At 41.8% G+C, this 17,196-nt stretch overlaps 1 protein-coding gene across 1 annotated transcript in view; it reads right to left on the bottom strand.

Moving 5' to 3' along the window:
* Positions 1–17,196, bottom strand: part of ALDH1A2 (aldehyde dehydrogenase 1 family member A2) — a 258,338-nt gene that overhangs the window by 75,166 nt on the left and 165,976 nt on the right. The gene's annotated exons all lie outside the window — the stretch shown is intronic.

Here is a 17,196-nt window from a genome sequence, read left to right as displayed (position 1 = left end):
GAAAAATGAAAAATATTAAATGATCTGAAGAGGCACACATATCCGGGGAGGAGGGCTGGTGCATGTGAATCTACAGCACTACAAGCTACGACAGATGCTTATAGCGTAAGTAGCATTTTCAATCTGTAGCATATGGGGCTATAAGACACGCATTCTTAGTATAGATTGTATAGCAGTACCCACCAAAACCACCAAACCACTGTGACTGGCATATTATGTTGATGTGTGGAATAGTGTCCTTAAAACAGCCTCGCCAATTAAAGCTTGCTGATGGGCCGAGATGTCCACACAATAATGTTTAGTAAAAGTGTTGTGGGTTGACCAGGTGGTGCCTTTGCAAATTTCAGCTTTGGGGACTTTTGCTGAGACAGAAATAGTAGCCCTCATCTTGCAAGTAGCGTGCACCCTAGGAGACCTATGGGGACCGGTCTCTCTTTGTTTTGAGGTAATAGGTCTGTATGTATTTCACAGTCCACTTGGCTGTGCCAACCTTGGAGATAGGCTGTCATTTGTTCGGATGTAGCAAAGGAGACAAATAGCTGGTGTGACATGTGGAATGACTTGGCCCTATCTATGTAGTACATGAGAGACCCATTAATATCTATGGTGGGCAGTGCTCTCTGCCGCATAATGAGACAGTAGGAAAAAGACAGGTAGTTATGTGGTTTGCTTAAGATGAAATGGTGACGCTACCTTAGGGAGGAACTTTTTGGTATTAATAATGACCCCGTCCCTGTGGACTGGATGAAAGGTTGTTGAATGGTCAGTGCTTGAATGTCCCTGATGTGCCTAAACAAGGTGATAGTCACAAGGAAGGTCAGGCTGCAGGAAAGGAACTGCCGGTGGCATGAGTGCATAGGCTGAAATGGTGGCCCCATAAGTCTGGTAAAGACTATATTGAGGTACTACATTGGAGCTGAAGGTACTCTGGGGATGTGACCCTTTTGAGTCCCTCGATAAATTCTTTAACCTGTGGTATAACAAAGATATGATATGTCTGTTCAGCATGTAAGCGGCAACTACTGTTAAATTGAGGCAATGGATGTGAAGGCAAGCACAGCCTTCTGCATGTGCAAAAAGTAGGACACAATCACCTGCATTGTATGGTTTAAAGAATTGGATTTGTTAGGAATACAGTAATGGGCAAACCTCTTCCATTTTTGCAGCGTACAGGTGTTTGTTGTGGGCCGGAAGGCTTCTTTCAACATTGACATACATTCTTGCAGGTGTCGGAGGTACCAGACTTGTGGGACCTCAGGTGCCAAATCACAAGCATGAGCTGCGCTGGATGTTGGTGGCTGACATGGCCTTGCCTCTGTGTAACAATGTTTGGTCTGAGGATAAGCCTCTCATGGGGGCTGATAGATAGCTCCAGTGGAGTGGGGAACGAGTGCTGTCACGCCCATGATGAAGCCACTGAGAGGAGAGTTAGAGATGTTTGCCTGAGCTTCCTGACCACAAAGGGAACCAGTGGGGGAGGTTGAAAAGACAAATCAAATATTCCTGATGAGTTCATTCATGGACTGTGGGTGTCTTGTGGTAAAGCTTTGGCTGGGGAGTAGGTCTATGTGAGGGGTGCCCTAGCATTGGAAGTATGTGTGAAGGACCTGGGGGTGGAGTTCCACTTGTGGACTTGTTGATGTGTCCTGCAGAGCAGGTCTGCTAAATTGTTGGCCACCCCCAGTAGAGACTCTGCTAGAAGGTGACTGTTGTAGTGGAGTACCCAGTGCCAAATGCTCTGTGCTAGGTGATAGAGCTGAGGGAAGTGTGTGACACCCTATTTCTGTTTTTTTTTTTTACATTTCCCAGAGGACAGCGTATATACATATTGCACATTTAGTGAATAAATATGAAGTGGATAGTCAATGCCTTAATTTACATATAGAAAAAAATTAACTAAACAGCTTCTTTATACATATATCATGATACAGCAGGGTAGGATTAAAACGGGATTAAAACAACAGGCAGCGCGGTTGACCTAAGCATAAAACTTCTAAAAGCTGGAGTTTAATTTGCATATAGCACACCGATACCAAATAAATGTAAGATTACGCAATCAGTTCATTCAATTATATTATATATAAACACTTAAAACAGATTTGGTGAACCCGCCATCAAAAGGCAGGCGGAAAGGGACTTTGGGGACCGCTAGCAGGCCCCCCTTTCCCATTGGCCCTCCGATATGGGCACTGGGTGCCCCCCTACATGTGCCTGCACCATGTGGCAGGCACCGCATGGTGCCTGTCACATAGTGCAGGGATATGTGCTTTGTCCCTATTTTGCATTGCGGCGGGTGCTGCAGCCAGCAGCACCTCCTGCTATGCAAACTATAGGCATTGCGACCGCCTTGGCGGCGGTTGCATCATTATGCCTATGTCGGGACCGCCGACAGCCTGTCGGGCGTTCCCAATTCCCGATAGGGTGGCAGTCATACCTCAGTCCACCCGCCATCCTAATCGGGTCCTTGGGGTCGCCCTGGTTCTCACCGTAGATAGTGCATACCGTCAGCCCTATGGGTAGTGCAACCATGGCTCACCACGGCCCATCTACCCTGTTTGTCCTCCAAAACTCATTTTGCTGGTCAAAAATTATTTCTAGTGTGAATAGCAACACCCGTGATGGTAGAGGTCTGAGTTGAGCATGCCATTAGAGTATACCAACTAATCATCAGGGTTTCCCTCTTACCCCATGAAATATGGGTCTTCTGTTGACATGTCATGTCAGGACCCAGGGATCTTAATATCTCACCGACTCTCAGCCGCTTAGCCTTGTCATTTAAGCCACCCACGTTTACTGAACATATAGATATCTTACCCATTTAAATAAAAAAGAAAAATTTAACATTCTACTGTCTATACGCCTCTTCTGTATTCGGACCTTCCAAGAGGGCTTCCTTGCTTCTTCTCGGGATGGATTTGTTGAAAAAGCCTGATCCCCCTTTTCTTGAACTGGTTTGATCAACTAGCACAATTGCCATCATCTCTCAACAGTTACGTGACAAAAGTTAGGCCTGACGACAAATGAAATGTCTCCTACGATTTGCTTGGCTTCGGGTCTGGCTTTCTCAAAAATAGATTGCCTCAAAAGGAAGTTTCCAAAGTATACTAGAATAGCTCAAGGCTTCATGTCCAAATAACTGCCTGCTTTAGAATAAAAAGCACCCGGTGTGTCCGCTGCACCTCCTGGGACAGTTCCAACCTTCTAGGTCAGGAAAGGCTTTACTCAGCATATCTACTATATATGTAGAGGCGTCTGATCCCTCCTTGCCTTCCGGAACACCAAAAACCTGTAAGTTATTACGTCTTTAACAATTTTCATGGTCCTCAAGTTTCCACTAGATATCTACCAGTTGGGATTTATGAATCTCTGTCTGTCCTCGAGTGCCAGCCATATCAATCGCGAGAGCAGCCGCTCTAGTTTCGAGATCTGTCAGGTGTTCACCTATGGCATTGCATGACTTAGCAACTTTTCTGACTGTCCCTTGTACTTGTAGATGAGCATCTTGAGGAGCAGTGATCGAAGTGCCAATCAACTACTCCGTTGGTAAATAATCCCACGTAAGATTTTTTCCCCCACTCGTGTTTTATTGTCCCAGCTTCCTCGCCACTTTATGTGCTGTTTCAGCTGAATCAACACCACTTGTGTCAGGTATGCTTTCGTTTTCTCTAGATTCCGTGAGTGACCCTAATCCATCTGTTGACCATGTGTCATCAGACAGAGAGAAAAAGCAGTCATTAGACTTGAGATCATAATCATTAGCCTCATTCCCCAATCCAGTGGAGCGTGCCAATGAATATTGACTTTTCCTAGACCTCTGATGGGATTTAGCTGTGTTTAGGGAGTGACTATCCCTCTCCTCCACCACCACGGCTTGTCCCATTTCTACTTTGTCCAGCATAGCCCCCTGCCATCTGCAATAGACTCAGGAGCTTGAGATTGGGCAGCACCCTTTGCAGTTTCCTTTGCATTGCCTCCTACGTTACCCTCAGGTGAACGCAAACAAGCACAAAGCATCGATTCTCCTGGTGGAGCCTCGTAGAAGCTCCATTACAGACGAGTGGGCCGGGCGCTGCTGGGGGGCAGTCCCACCCTTTTCCTTCCTCTCTCCTGTGGTTTCTGTCTGGGTAGCCAGCAACAGTCAGCGTCCGTCCTGTCGCAATGTTGGAGCTGCCGCGGACTCCGCTCCCGAGCCTGTGAATGCCGAGATGTGCGCGGTCTTATTCGGCAGGGGGGTAATTGCCACCGGCAGTCTTAGGACTCATCCCATAGCCGCACACCCTATTTCTGGAGGTAATACATGGATAACACTTTGTCGGTTCTAATCTGAATTTCCCTGCTGCAATAGAGTTGCAGAAAGGCTTTAAGGGTTAGCTGATTGGCTAGGTGCCTGATATTGACACGGCCTCTGGATTGTGTACTATGTGAGATGCACGCCCAGTCCGTAAGAGAGGTATCTGTGGTAGTGGTCACATGCAGACCTGGGTCTGTGAAAGGCGTGCCTTGCTCCAAGTTGGTTGTTTACTACCACTGCACAGAATGGCACACGTTGACCTGAATCCACACCAGATCTTCCCATTAACCCTTACCATGTAGCCATTGGACTGCCAAACACTTTTGCAGGATGGGCAAGAATAGGAGCATGACAATATATTTGAAATGCAGGTATCAGAGTGGTGATGGACTCAGTAGGGGATATGAGTTGATTCAAAGACTGTCACAGTCAAGAACAAGCATTGACATATGCAATAGGTTTTGATAATAATGGACAATACAATATTGATGTACACCATGATACATGTAAATATAAAAACAAACTTGCATCTCCGTTGTTGAGTTTACACAATGTGACCTCTCCCTCAACCTCATGTCAGGAATATGTGACTAGGCTGGACAGCGACCTAGGCCTGAAACAACTGATTGCCAGATCACAGGTGGGGGAACACGTAATCCTTAGACCGAACGCGTGAACAGGAAAACCCAGATTAATCCTAGTGATAGGCAGCAAATCCACAATGGTCTCAGGAGATTGCATCTTTGTTTTTATAGAGACATCATTAGGGCCACTAGAATGAACAAGCTATACTGCAATATGTTTTGAATTCATCAAATGCCTCCTCTTGATATATCAGCTGTACTGGAAAGAGCGGTTGTGATATAAAAATTAATGTTGTGAATTGAAAAACGTAATATTTTCATAACAAGAAAAAAAGCATTCTTCCCATACTGTTTAAATTGCATGTAAGTGGTAAGGCTTTGTTTGATGCTGCAGAGACAAGATATATATATCCACAGTCCAACGAATAGGAAAGTTTACACCATATCATCAAAATTGGCACCTCTTTAAGGGCCTCACTATATCAGTCAATAAATGGAAGATTTTAGCAAAGCATTCGGCATTGCACCCTGTGTAGTTCTGGTTGGCCTTGTACACTGTATGGTTTGCAGTTTTCTCTGACAAAAGATGGGGTCATAACTTATCATGTCTAATGTGCTGTGAACATTAAAGCACTAATTTGGTATTATAGGCAGTGGACCAAGGAGTGGGTTTTGTGTTGGCCCTGTGTGATGATTATTGGATTTCAAAGGATTTCTTTGGGTAGATAGAAGACCATTGTTTAGTCCTATTCGGTTGAGTCATCTCAAGAGTAATCTTTGTGGTGTGCATTTTGTAATATAATAGTTCTGGTGGCACCCCGGGGGAGGGGGTCGATTGTGCACCACCTCTTTGTGGCACACAGTCAATGTAGCTTTTGATGGTCTCTTTGCCTCTCTGTCTGCATTCATTATACAGCGCGGGTGCAGAGGCAAAGAGTTTTTTTATTCAATAGCTTAGGAACATGTCCCCAGGCAAACGTGGCAGCCCCACATTGAATCGCGCCTCTGCTGTAAGTGCCACGTCACATTCTGTATTTCAGAAGGGAGCACACAAACTTATGCGACCTCTTGTGTAATATCAAAGGCCCTGGGGGGGGTCGCAGAAAGCCTGCACATATGCCTGTTGTGCCCTCAGGGCACTTTACGTAACACAGCCCCAGAAGCGTTATATGAATATAGACATTTATATTCACTTAAACACATTATGAATGCATGGTAATGCTGTTTTGGGATTTTTCACAAAAGTGTCCCATTTATCTTGTGTTACTTGTCAGCCAAAAGCACCTTTAATGTGATGTGTGCTCAGAAGTGTGAATACCTCTGTCACACTCCCTCCCATTGAGTTTCAGGGCAGGGGAGAGACTGCATACAGTTTGCATGAGTACAGTCCAATTGTTCACTAATATTTGCACTGAGTGATTAGTGCTACACTCTTATTTGCACCAACCAGTACAAAAACATTGTCTGTACTCAGTAACAGTGGCCAAATAATTTTTTGCACCAGTTGGTTGCGGGGGATATGACATTGCGCACTGGTCAGTGGTATATGACATGTGGATATTGACTCCAAAATATCATTTGACCATAATATCATGGTCAGAATATCATAATTGCCATACATAGGTATATGTATTGAGGTTATGTGTGTCATTTAAAAAAAAAACATCACAGATTATTATATAGTTTACCCAAATATTTTCTAATAACATTTTTATATATCTTATGATTTGGTATTCTTTTTGTAAAGCTTATATATAAATACATGTTAAATTAGTGGGGGTTTGGGTAGGTAGTGTTAATATAAACAATATTGTACATGTAATATGCATTCAACTGCGTTATGAATTTTTTAAAAACAAATTATTTTACATGCATCAAATTATTGTTAGTAATTTTTTATATATGTTATTTTTAGGTTGTGGAGTTTATTGGGGGATTGTGTGGGTAGTGATTTATTTATTGTGTGGGTAGTGATCTTTAGAATGTATATTTATTTTTAATTCTGTTTTATAACCTGTAGAAATAGGAAAATTGGTTGTATATTTTTTGTGGGGTTTGGGTGTTTAGTTTGTTATTGTTAGGGACAATAATTAACTATTTTAATTTAAATTTAATATCAATAATGTATTTCGATCATTTTAAAGTTTATAGCATATTAATATACATTTTGTGTTTTTTGATATGTTGTTCAATTAAATGTGTATAATACATATTATTGATATGTATTTTTACAAATGTTCTTAATTTGAGTTAGGATAGTAAATCAGAATTCCAATATCTATGTTTTCCCCAATGATAGAAGCCAGGAGTAATAAAACAAAATGTGTTCCCTCCCCCTAAATATATGCTCTTTTCAGAGTATTTGTGGCACTGTATTTATAATAGCAAATCTATTTTAATAGTGTATTTGAATAGTAAATCCAGTGCGAAACCAACCGCCACATCTACCAAGCCCCAAACTCCTCCACCCGCCTGATATATGCACTTTCCCCAATGTTTGTGGGGGTAGAGGAAGAGTAGTACATCTGACTCCAAAATATATGCACTTCCCCAAATCTGACGGCCTCTAATATGCACATTCCCCAGTGCTTGTAGGACTAGAATAAAAATTGTAAATCTAAAACTCTTTTACCCCTATAGGAACAATTTACCTAATTAAAGCAGTACGGTAATTAGAATAGTAGATTTCACTCCCTCACCCCCGAAAATATGCACTGCCTCAGATTTAGGACTGGAGTTATGAATATTTAATTTGCCACCCCTTCACCAAATATATGAATTTTCAAAATTATACTCGGGCTCGAATTAGAATAGTAAATCTGACTCCCCTCCCCAAACATAGGCACTTACCACAATGTTTGTTGAACTAGAGTTAGAATAGAACAGCTGACGCATGAAAATATATGCACTTTCCCCAATGTTAGTAGGATAGCGAGTTGAAATAATAGATCCCAGTCCCCCATCCCAGAGAGCTACTTTCCTCAATCTTAGTCTGACTGGAGCTATAACAGTAACTATAGTAAATCTCCACCCCCAATACATAAACTTTTCCCTTATGTTAGTAGCACTAGAAGCATATAAGTATGAGGGAACGGGGCACCAGTTGGGAGTTTGAACATAATGAGCCAGCAATACGCTAAGATATTTGTAAGTACCACTTAGATTGGACTGTATGTACAGTGTTAAAATTTTAAATGCCAATAAAATCTGGTTTAAAAAAACCAAACTAGAAGCATATAAGTAAATCTTCCCTCCTTCCCACGCAAATATAAGCATGTTAGATAGGCTGGAGTTAGAATAATAAATTGACACCCCAAAATATATGCACCTTCCCCACTGATGGCAGGACTGAAGTTAGAATAGTAAATCTCCCCACTATGTGTAGACAGTAGCCTTCTAGAACCATCGCAAATGACTGAAAAAACACTGAAGACGTAAACAATTTGCATCAAAATTGTCTTTGTTGCTAATAGGAAAGGAGTACATAAATGGCAAAAGAATTGTTTGCCTGTGAGCAATAACAACTTTGTGCTCGAGTTGCTAATCTGCTCTTTTAGGTCCTCATTATGTGCCATGGCTCTCTTCACTGGGCATGAATGGGTTCAAATCACGTATCCAGTTTGCAACCTTTGCTGGATGACGCAGAAGCTTCATGCAGAGAGCTTTTCAAATGAGCTGAATTAGACATATGAACAAATAAAGAGGGCACTGTATCACTTTGCTGTCTCTGTTGGCTATCTTTTGTTGGTGATATTAACTCATTACTCAGCTTTGGAACAGGCTTAAGTTGAAAAACGTTTGTGCCCGTCTCCAAGCCTACTGCAGCATGCAACTGAAATATCTGTATTCAAATGTATCCATAGATTTGTAAGTATTTATTAAATGAAAATATAGCAGTGAAGTAGTGAAGTGCAGTAGCATAGGGCAATAGAAGCATTACACGTTATGAAATAAAAATCTGTAAAAAAGATATATTCATTTGTATTTTGCTGTCAGTAAACATATATAGAGAAAAGCACTACTGAGTCAGGTACCTTATAAATATAAATATACACATACATATATATCTATATCCTGTCTCTAACTCCTGCTTTCCTGAGTACCAAACAGGTACCTCCTGAAATATATATATATACATACATATATATTACAATATGTATAGAGAAGAAGAGCACTGCTATATATATTACCAGCCACCATAAAGTCCTCAAAAGAGCCAGGACCCAGAACCAGCACCGGTGCCCGTCGGGGATGAGGAACCTTGTTACTTTACGGATCACTTCTGATAGTAGCACACAGGACACACACTTGCCTCCAAAGGAAAAGTCTTGATCCAATTTAGCTCATGAAGTTTACTTTTCTCAGATGCTGAACAACCCAACGCGTTTCGGCATATACCATGCCTTGCTCACTCCAGGACAGTGAAGTATTGTTATATTTATTTGGCAGTCCGTACAGTGACAAACTGCTTGTTGACATGATTCGGTGAACATCGCCTTGATCACTGCACCGACAATGACGGGTGACCTCATGATTAAGGCGAGGTTCGCTGAAACACGTTGAAGAGCAGTTTGTCTCCACACTGATTGCCAAATATACCTCTTCACTTCCCTAGAGTGCCGTTTTCATACTTTGACTGTGGGAGGAAAGAGTGGCATATATATATCTATCTATATATCTATATCCATCTATATCTATCTATATTTATATCTATATCTATAGATATATATATATATATATATATATATATATATATATATATATATATATATATATATATATATATATAGAAGGTGAAGATGAAGGATCAAAAGAAAACAACAGCCAGCCAGGGCAAAAATCTGGATCCCACAGGATCCAATGAGTCACAAAGAAATAAAATATCTAAGAAAGAAGTTAATAGATTCACCAAAGAACAAAAATATATATCCACTACAACGTTTCAGCTTCTGCCTTCCTCAGGTAGTACAAGATGGTTTGCTCCGTGGCTGCACAGATGACACAGTTGAATTTTCAAAAAGCATCATGAGTGAAGATTCCATTTGGAATGTGGAATCAATGCAGGCCTGAGAGCTCTTGAGATATGCAGTAAAGTCAAACAATTTAAATCACGTTTAAAATCACTGTATCCAGATGGACTGAACATTATTGACAACACAACCTGATTACTGCATATCTCAAGAGCTCTCAGGACTGCATTGATCCACATTCCAAATGGAATCTTCACTCATGATGCTTTTTGAAAATTCAGCTGTGTCATCTGTGCAGCCACTGATCAAACCATCTTGTACTACCTGAGGAAGGCTGAAACGTTGTAGTGGAAATATATTTTTGTTATTTGGTGAATCTATCTGGTTGAGTCACTTCTTTCTTGGATATATCTATCTATCTATCTATCTATCTATCTATCTATCTATCTATCTATCTATCTATCTATCTATATCTATATCCATAGATATATATATATATATATGTTTATATATGTTTTATTCAATGTGACCCATTCACTCGGCGCGCTGACAATATATACAAATTGAATGAGAACGCAAAAGAAAGTGATCTCCAAATTGGTACTATACCAATAGTCACTGCAAAATGTCCAAATATCACAAATTAAATCTTATTCACATGTACAATACAAATTTATTAATTTTCAAACATGTAACATTGAACTTAATTTGGTGACATTCATAATACCAACATGACAATGTAATGTAAAGCCTAACAGAATTTTATTTACGTTTGACCATGATTTATAATTTTTACAATTTTTTGTACATTGTTGATCACCACACTACGAATCCCACATTGCACCATTATGGCAGCAGTGGGTATAAATGGGTGACATAGACAAAGGACTCACTAACCGTGAGAAAAGCCAAGGGCTGAAACGCGTTGGTTTGTGAAGGTTGCAAAAGAATACATTTTGCCTTAAAACCAGTTCCAGAGTGCCACGTTCCTTGCTTTGAATATATATATATATATATCTTGCTCAAAGAAATTCACGGCACACCTCTTGATGATGTTAGATTTGTTTATTCAGTTCGTGACTCCTACGCGTTTCGAACCGTAGTTCCTGATCACGGTAGAGTGTAATTCTAGTCCTTTTTTAATTTCCACTTATATACATTGAAGAGTTCAATAGTGCATTGTGGGTTGTGTAGTTTATACACGCATGTGTTTTTTACTTTTTCCACATTTATTTAACAAACTTTATTGTTTTTTGCGCTATGCATTCTTTCACCTTCGTGGCGAGTTTGAGCATCATAAAACACAGCAATTCGGATGACCTTTCATCGCATCCAATACGTTTTGTGCAGTTGTACATGGGGTAGGTACAACTGCACAAAACGTATTGGATAAAGTACCCATATGGGATGAACGCTACTTAGCGATCAGGCCCCATCAGGACATGGGGGTAATGCGATGAAAGGTCATCCGAATTGCTGTGTTTTATGATGCTCAAACTCGCCACGAAGGTGAAAGAATGCATAGCGCAAAAAACAATAAAGTTTGTTAAATAAATGTGGAAAAAGTAAAAAACACATGCGTGTATAAACTACACAACCCACAATGCACTATTGAACTCTTCAATGTATATAAGTGGAAATTAAAAATGGACTAGAATTACACTCTACCGTGATCAGGAACTACGGTTCGAAACGCGTAGGAGTCACGAACTGAATAAACGAATCTAACATCATCAAGAGGTGTGCCGTGAATTTCTTTGAGCAAGATATTAAATACGAGACCCTGTCCTGGTTTCGACGCGGGCACCAGCTGTTTAAGGAGCTCCCACTGTCAAATGGACACTTTTGCTCAGTGATATATATATATATATATATACACTCCAATCCCCAATTAATCCGAAGAGCAAACGGGGCCGACACATGCTCAGAGTTGCCACATGCTTTTATTCCAAAATCAAGCGCTTCCATTTAGATGAATGAAACGCAAGGCAGACGCGTTTCAGCCTGTCGGCTTTCCTCAGTGCCACGTTTCTTCCAGTGAATGTAGTAACACTTGGGGGCTGGTTAAAGTAAAAGATAGTCCGCTCTGATTGGTGTAGTGCGTTGAGCCAGCCTCCCCATAGCGCTGCTTCCATCTGGTTCATGTCGGGTTTTGATGCATACCATAGCGAGTGAAAAAATGCAGTGACTCTTCACTCGAAACGCCAAATGGCTTCCCAGTCCTGCTGGCAAGGGCTTGCACTTAGTCCCGGCATTAACAATGGTTTCGAAAAATCCCATCTGGCAAACTCCTAACGCAGCACACGACTGCGTCCTCTCTCCCCGTCAGGTATTTCAACTCAGGTGAGTGTCCTTGCCATACGGGGGGGCGCCGCGCTGTAGTTTAATACAACACCAAAAGTTTTTAGCAAGTCTGCGCGGAGCTCCAAACCGGGAGGGCGTGCCGGTTAGCGGTGCTTGCTATACCGCATTAAACATACACTCCAATCCCCAATTAATCCGAAGAGCAAACGGGGCCGACACATGCTCAGAGTTGCCACATGCTTTTATTCCAAAATCAAGCGCTTCCATTTAGATGAATGAAACGCAAGGCAGACGCGTTTCAGCCTGTCGGCTTTCCTCAGTGCCACGTTTCTTCCAGTGAATGTAGTAACACTTGGGGGCTGGTTAAAGTAAAAGATAGTCCGCTCTGATTGGTGTAGTGCGTTGAGCCAGCCTCCCCATAGCGCTGCTTCCATCTGGTTCATGTCGGGTTTTGATGCATACCATAGCGAGTGAAAAAATGCAGTGACTCTTCACTCGAAACGCCAAATGGCTTCCCAGTCCTGCTGGCAAGGGCTTGCACTTAGTCCCGGCATTAACAATGGTTTCGAAAAATCCCATCTGGCAAACTCCTAACGCAGCACACGACTGCGTCCTCTCTCCCCGTCAGGTATTTCAACTCAGGTGAGTGTCCTTGCCATACGGGGGGGCGCCGCGCTGTAGTTTAATACAACACCAAAAGTTTTTAGCAAGTCTGCGCGGAGCTCCAAACCGGGAGGGCGTGCCGGTTAGCGGTGCTTGCTATACCGTATTAAACATACACTCCAATCCCCAATTAATCCGAAGAGCAAACGGGGCCGACACATGCTCAGAGTTGCCACATGCTTTTATTCCAAAATCAAGCGCTTCCATTTAGATGAATGAAACATTTTGCCTTAAAACCAATTCCAGAGTGCCACGTTCCTTGCTTTGAATATATATATATATATATATATTTTTTTTTGTTGTTTTTTTTTGCTGGAATTAGGTTCAGACCTGGCTCGCTCAACTGCGGGTGCTGGCGTCAGGCTGAACCTTAGAGCCCACACTTCTCTTTTGTATATCAAATAGGCCGCACTCAGAGAATCCTTTAAATTCTCACGTGAGAAAGACCCTGTGAGGTCGAAACGCGTTGGTGGAGTAGTGGTGTTCACCATTAAAAGAATTTAAAGGATTCTCTGAGTGCGGCGTATTTGATACACAAATATATATATGGACACACACACACATATATATATATATATATATACTCACACACACATATATATATATATATATATTCACTACAAAAGTCAAAGGTTACAGGGATTTTATAGTTAGGAAGTAGAATTAAAACAAACATAGAAATCACAAAAAAAAACAAAGGTTAGAGGGACGTTATAGTTGGGGAATAGAATTTAAAAAGCCTTTGAAATTCACCCAAAAAACCCCAAAGGTTACAGGGACGTAATAGTTAGAACATAGAATTAAAAATCCGTAGAAATTAATTGCAAAAACAAAAATTACAGGGATGTTATAGCTGGGCTCAGATTTCACTCGTACAAAACCATAGAAATTCAGCAATTATAGTTACCTCAGCTAAATATAACTTACAGCCCTGCAATGCACTGCTTATGACCTTACATATTACATAACTCATGACATGGTCAGTGACATCACTTATGACATCTGAAATGGCATCATTGAGTGGGTGTGTGAGTGTTTGAGTGGGTGTGAGAGTGTCTGAGCGGGTTGGCAAATGCCTCCATGAGTGTGTCAGTCTGTGAGTGACTGCATGAGTGGGTCTGTGAGTGGGTGCATGAGTCTCTAAGTCTCTGAGTGGGTCTGTGAGTAGAGGTGTAAGTCTGAATAGATCTGTGAGTGGGTGGGAGAGAGTATGAGTGGTTCTGTAAGTGGGTGTGAGAGTGTCTGAGTTGTTGTAGGAGTGGGTGGATGAGTGCCTGAGCTGGCTCTGCTCATGCTCTACTTATTTTCTGCCTTTTTCCTCTCACTTCTGACCTTTATTTTGCCTAGTTCTGCTCGTTCCTGACCTTTATTTTGCATCTTTCTGCTTCTTTCTGACCTTTATTTAGCCTCATCTGCTTGTTGCTGGACTTTATTTTACATATTCTGCTAGTTTGTGACCTTTATTTTGCCTCTTTATGCTTGTATTATACCTGTATTTTGCCTCTTTTTGCTTGTTTCTGACCTTTATTTTGCCTCTCTGCTTGCTTCTAGCCTCTATTTTGCATCTTTCTGCCCTTTGCTGACCTCTATTTTGCCTCTTTCTGTTAGCTTCTGACCTCTATTTTGCATCATTTTACTTGTTTCTGATCTTTGTTTTGCTTCTAACCTCTATTTTGCATCTTTCTGCCCTTTGCTGACCTCTATTTTGCCTCTTTCTGTTAGCTTCTGACCTCTATTTTGCATCATTTTACTTGTTTCTGATCTTTGTTTTGCCTTTTTCTGCTCGTTGCTGGCCTTGATTTTGCATCTTTCTGTTTCTTTCTAACCAGTATTTGGCTACTTTCTGCTCATCTCTAATCTCCATTTTGCCTCTCTCTGTTTATTGCTGGCCTCTATTATTCCCCTTTTTCTGCTTGTATTTGATCCCTGTTTTGCCTCTTTCTGCTCATTGCTGGCATTTATTTTGCCTCTTTCTGCTCATTTCTGATCTCTATTTTGCCTCTATTATTCCCCTTTTTCTGCTTGTTGCTGATCTCAAAATTACCTCTCTCTGCTCATTGCTGACCTCTAGTTTGCCTCCTTCTGCCTGTTGCTGATCTCAATTATGCCTCTTTCTGCTCGTTGCTAGCCTCTAGTTTGTCTCGTTCTGCTTGTTGATGATCTTTATTTTGCCTCTTTCTGCTTGTTTTTAACCACTATTTGGCCTCTTTCTGCTCGTTTCTGATCTCATTTCGCCTCTTTCTGCTCGTTGTTGGCATTTATTTTGCCTCTTTCTGCTCATTTCCGATCTCTATTTTGCCTCTTTCTACTCGTTGCTGACTTCTAGTTTGCTTCTTTCTGCTCATTGCTGATCTCAATTTTGCCTCTTTCTTCTCAATGCTGGCCTCTAGTTTGCCTCATTCTGCTTGATGCTGATCTTTATTTTGCCTCTTTCTCCTCGTTTCTGACCTCTATTGTGCCTCATTCAGCTCGTTTCTGACCTCTGTTTTGCCTCTTTCTGCTCGTTGCTAATCACTATATTGCTTCTTTCTGTTTGTTTCTGACCTATTTCACCTCTTTCTGTTAATTTCTGATCTTTTTTGTGCTTCTTTCTGCTTGTTTCTGCCCTCTATTTTGCCTCTTTCTACTCTTTGCTGGCTTTTTTGTTCCCCTTTCTGCTAGTTTCTGACCTGTATTTTGCCTCTTACTGCTCGTTTCTGACCTTTATCTTGCCTCTTTCTGCTCGTTGATGACCTTTAATTTGCCTCTTTCTGCTTGTGTCTGACCTCGATTTTGCCTATCTCTGCTTGTTTCTGACCTCTGATCCTGCCTCATTCTGCTTGTTTCTGATCTCTATTTTGCTTCTTTCTGCTCATTGCTAGCCTTCATTTAGCCTTTGCTGCTCATTTCTGATCTCTATTTTGCCACTTTCTCCTCGTTGCTGCATTTATTTTGCCTCTTTCTGCTTGTTTCTGATCTCTATTTTGCCTCTTTCTGCTCGTTGCTGGTCTTTATTTGGCATTTCCTGCTTGTTTCATGCCATTCTTTTGCCTCTTTCTGCTCGCTGCTGATCTCTATTTTGCCTCTTTCTTCAAAATTTTGACCCTTATTTTGCCTCTTTTTGCTCGCTTCTGACCTTTATTTTCCCTCTTTCTGCTCATTTATGACCTTTATCGTGCGTCTTTCTGCTCGTTGCTGACATTTATTCTGCCTTTTTCTGCTCGCTTTTGACCTTCATTCTGCCTCTGGCTGCTCGTTTCCTACTTCTATTTGGCCTCTTTCTGCTCGTTTCTGACCTTTAGCCTGCCTCTGTCGGCTTGTTTCTCACCTTAATTTTGACTCTTTCTGCTCATTGCCAACCTTTATTTTGCCTCTTTGTGCTTGTTTCTGACCTTTATTCTGCCTCTTTCTGCTCATTTCTAACCTTTATTATGCCTCTTTCTGCTTGTTACTGACCTTTATTTTGCCTCTTTCAGCTTATGACTTTTATTCTCACCTTTCTGCCCATTTCTGACCTTTATTTTCCCTCTTACCCTGGGACCACAAGACCCCCGCAGTCCCAGCCGGCTCCCGATTCGTCTGGGAGCTGGTATTGCTCCCGCAAGCATTTTCTAATTCACTAGCGTCCCAGGAAGTACGCCTGGAAAGTTGTGCCTTTTGCAGGTTTCCAAAAAAAAACCCTGGGAAGGCAAGGTGACTTTTCCTGCAGGGTTCAATTCCCTCTGTGTGGAGTTATTCATAGCGAGAGGTCGATTCAGGGGCAGTAGAATCCGCTGTGGAAATGCTCACTTTTTCCTCAATGGGAAATTACGTTTTCACATGGAAAACGTTTTCCCATTCACCCCAACTAAACGTGTCACGATTCACTCCCTGTGCTCTCGTGCCCACCTCCAGGGGGCTGAATTATGGGGCTTTCCAGTGTTCTAATATGCCCCCAGACACTCCCCTGTGTGCATATCCTAACTTCCAGGCATTTGGACATCATTTAGGAATTGACATCCATTCCCAATCCTTGCTGGGTTTTGTGAAAACCAGCCTGCTGATACTTGAAGCCAGCCTGCTCATGTTTGGAACTCCACTACCTAGAATTCCCTGCTCACTGCTCTGTCTCCACCCCTGCAGGCCAAGGATGGGTGGAGGAATTCAGCTCACCTGTGGCTGGCTGCTGCTAGCCTGCTCACACGTGCTGCATGTGATTACTGTGAGCTCTTTTAAGCCCCAGCTCCCTTCTGGCCAAAGTTGGTCATTGTAGCTGTGTACCGGTGAGACCGATCCTTGTTTCCAGTGCTTCCTGAGCTTTTGATATTCCTTAATTCCTGAGCTATAGCTATTCATTGTACCTGAATTAGCACTGCCTACAGTGCTACCTTGTTTCCTGAGCTATAGTTATTCTTTGTTCCTGGGC

The sequence above is a fragment of the Triturus cristatus genome, chromosome 3_1, assembly GCF_964204655.1.
Source record: "Triturus cristatus chromosome 3_1, aTriCri1.1, whole genome shotgun sequence".
Classification (NCBI taxonomy): domain Eukaryota; kingdom Metazoa; phylum Chordata; class Amphibia; order Caudata; family Salamandridae; genus Triturus; species Triturus cristatus.
Note: the sequence above shows the minus strand (reverse complement) of the source record. Positions and strands in the feature narration are given on the sequence as shown.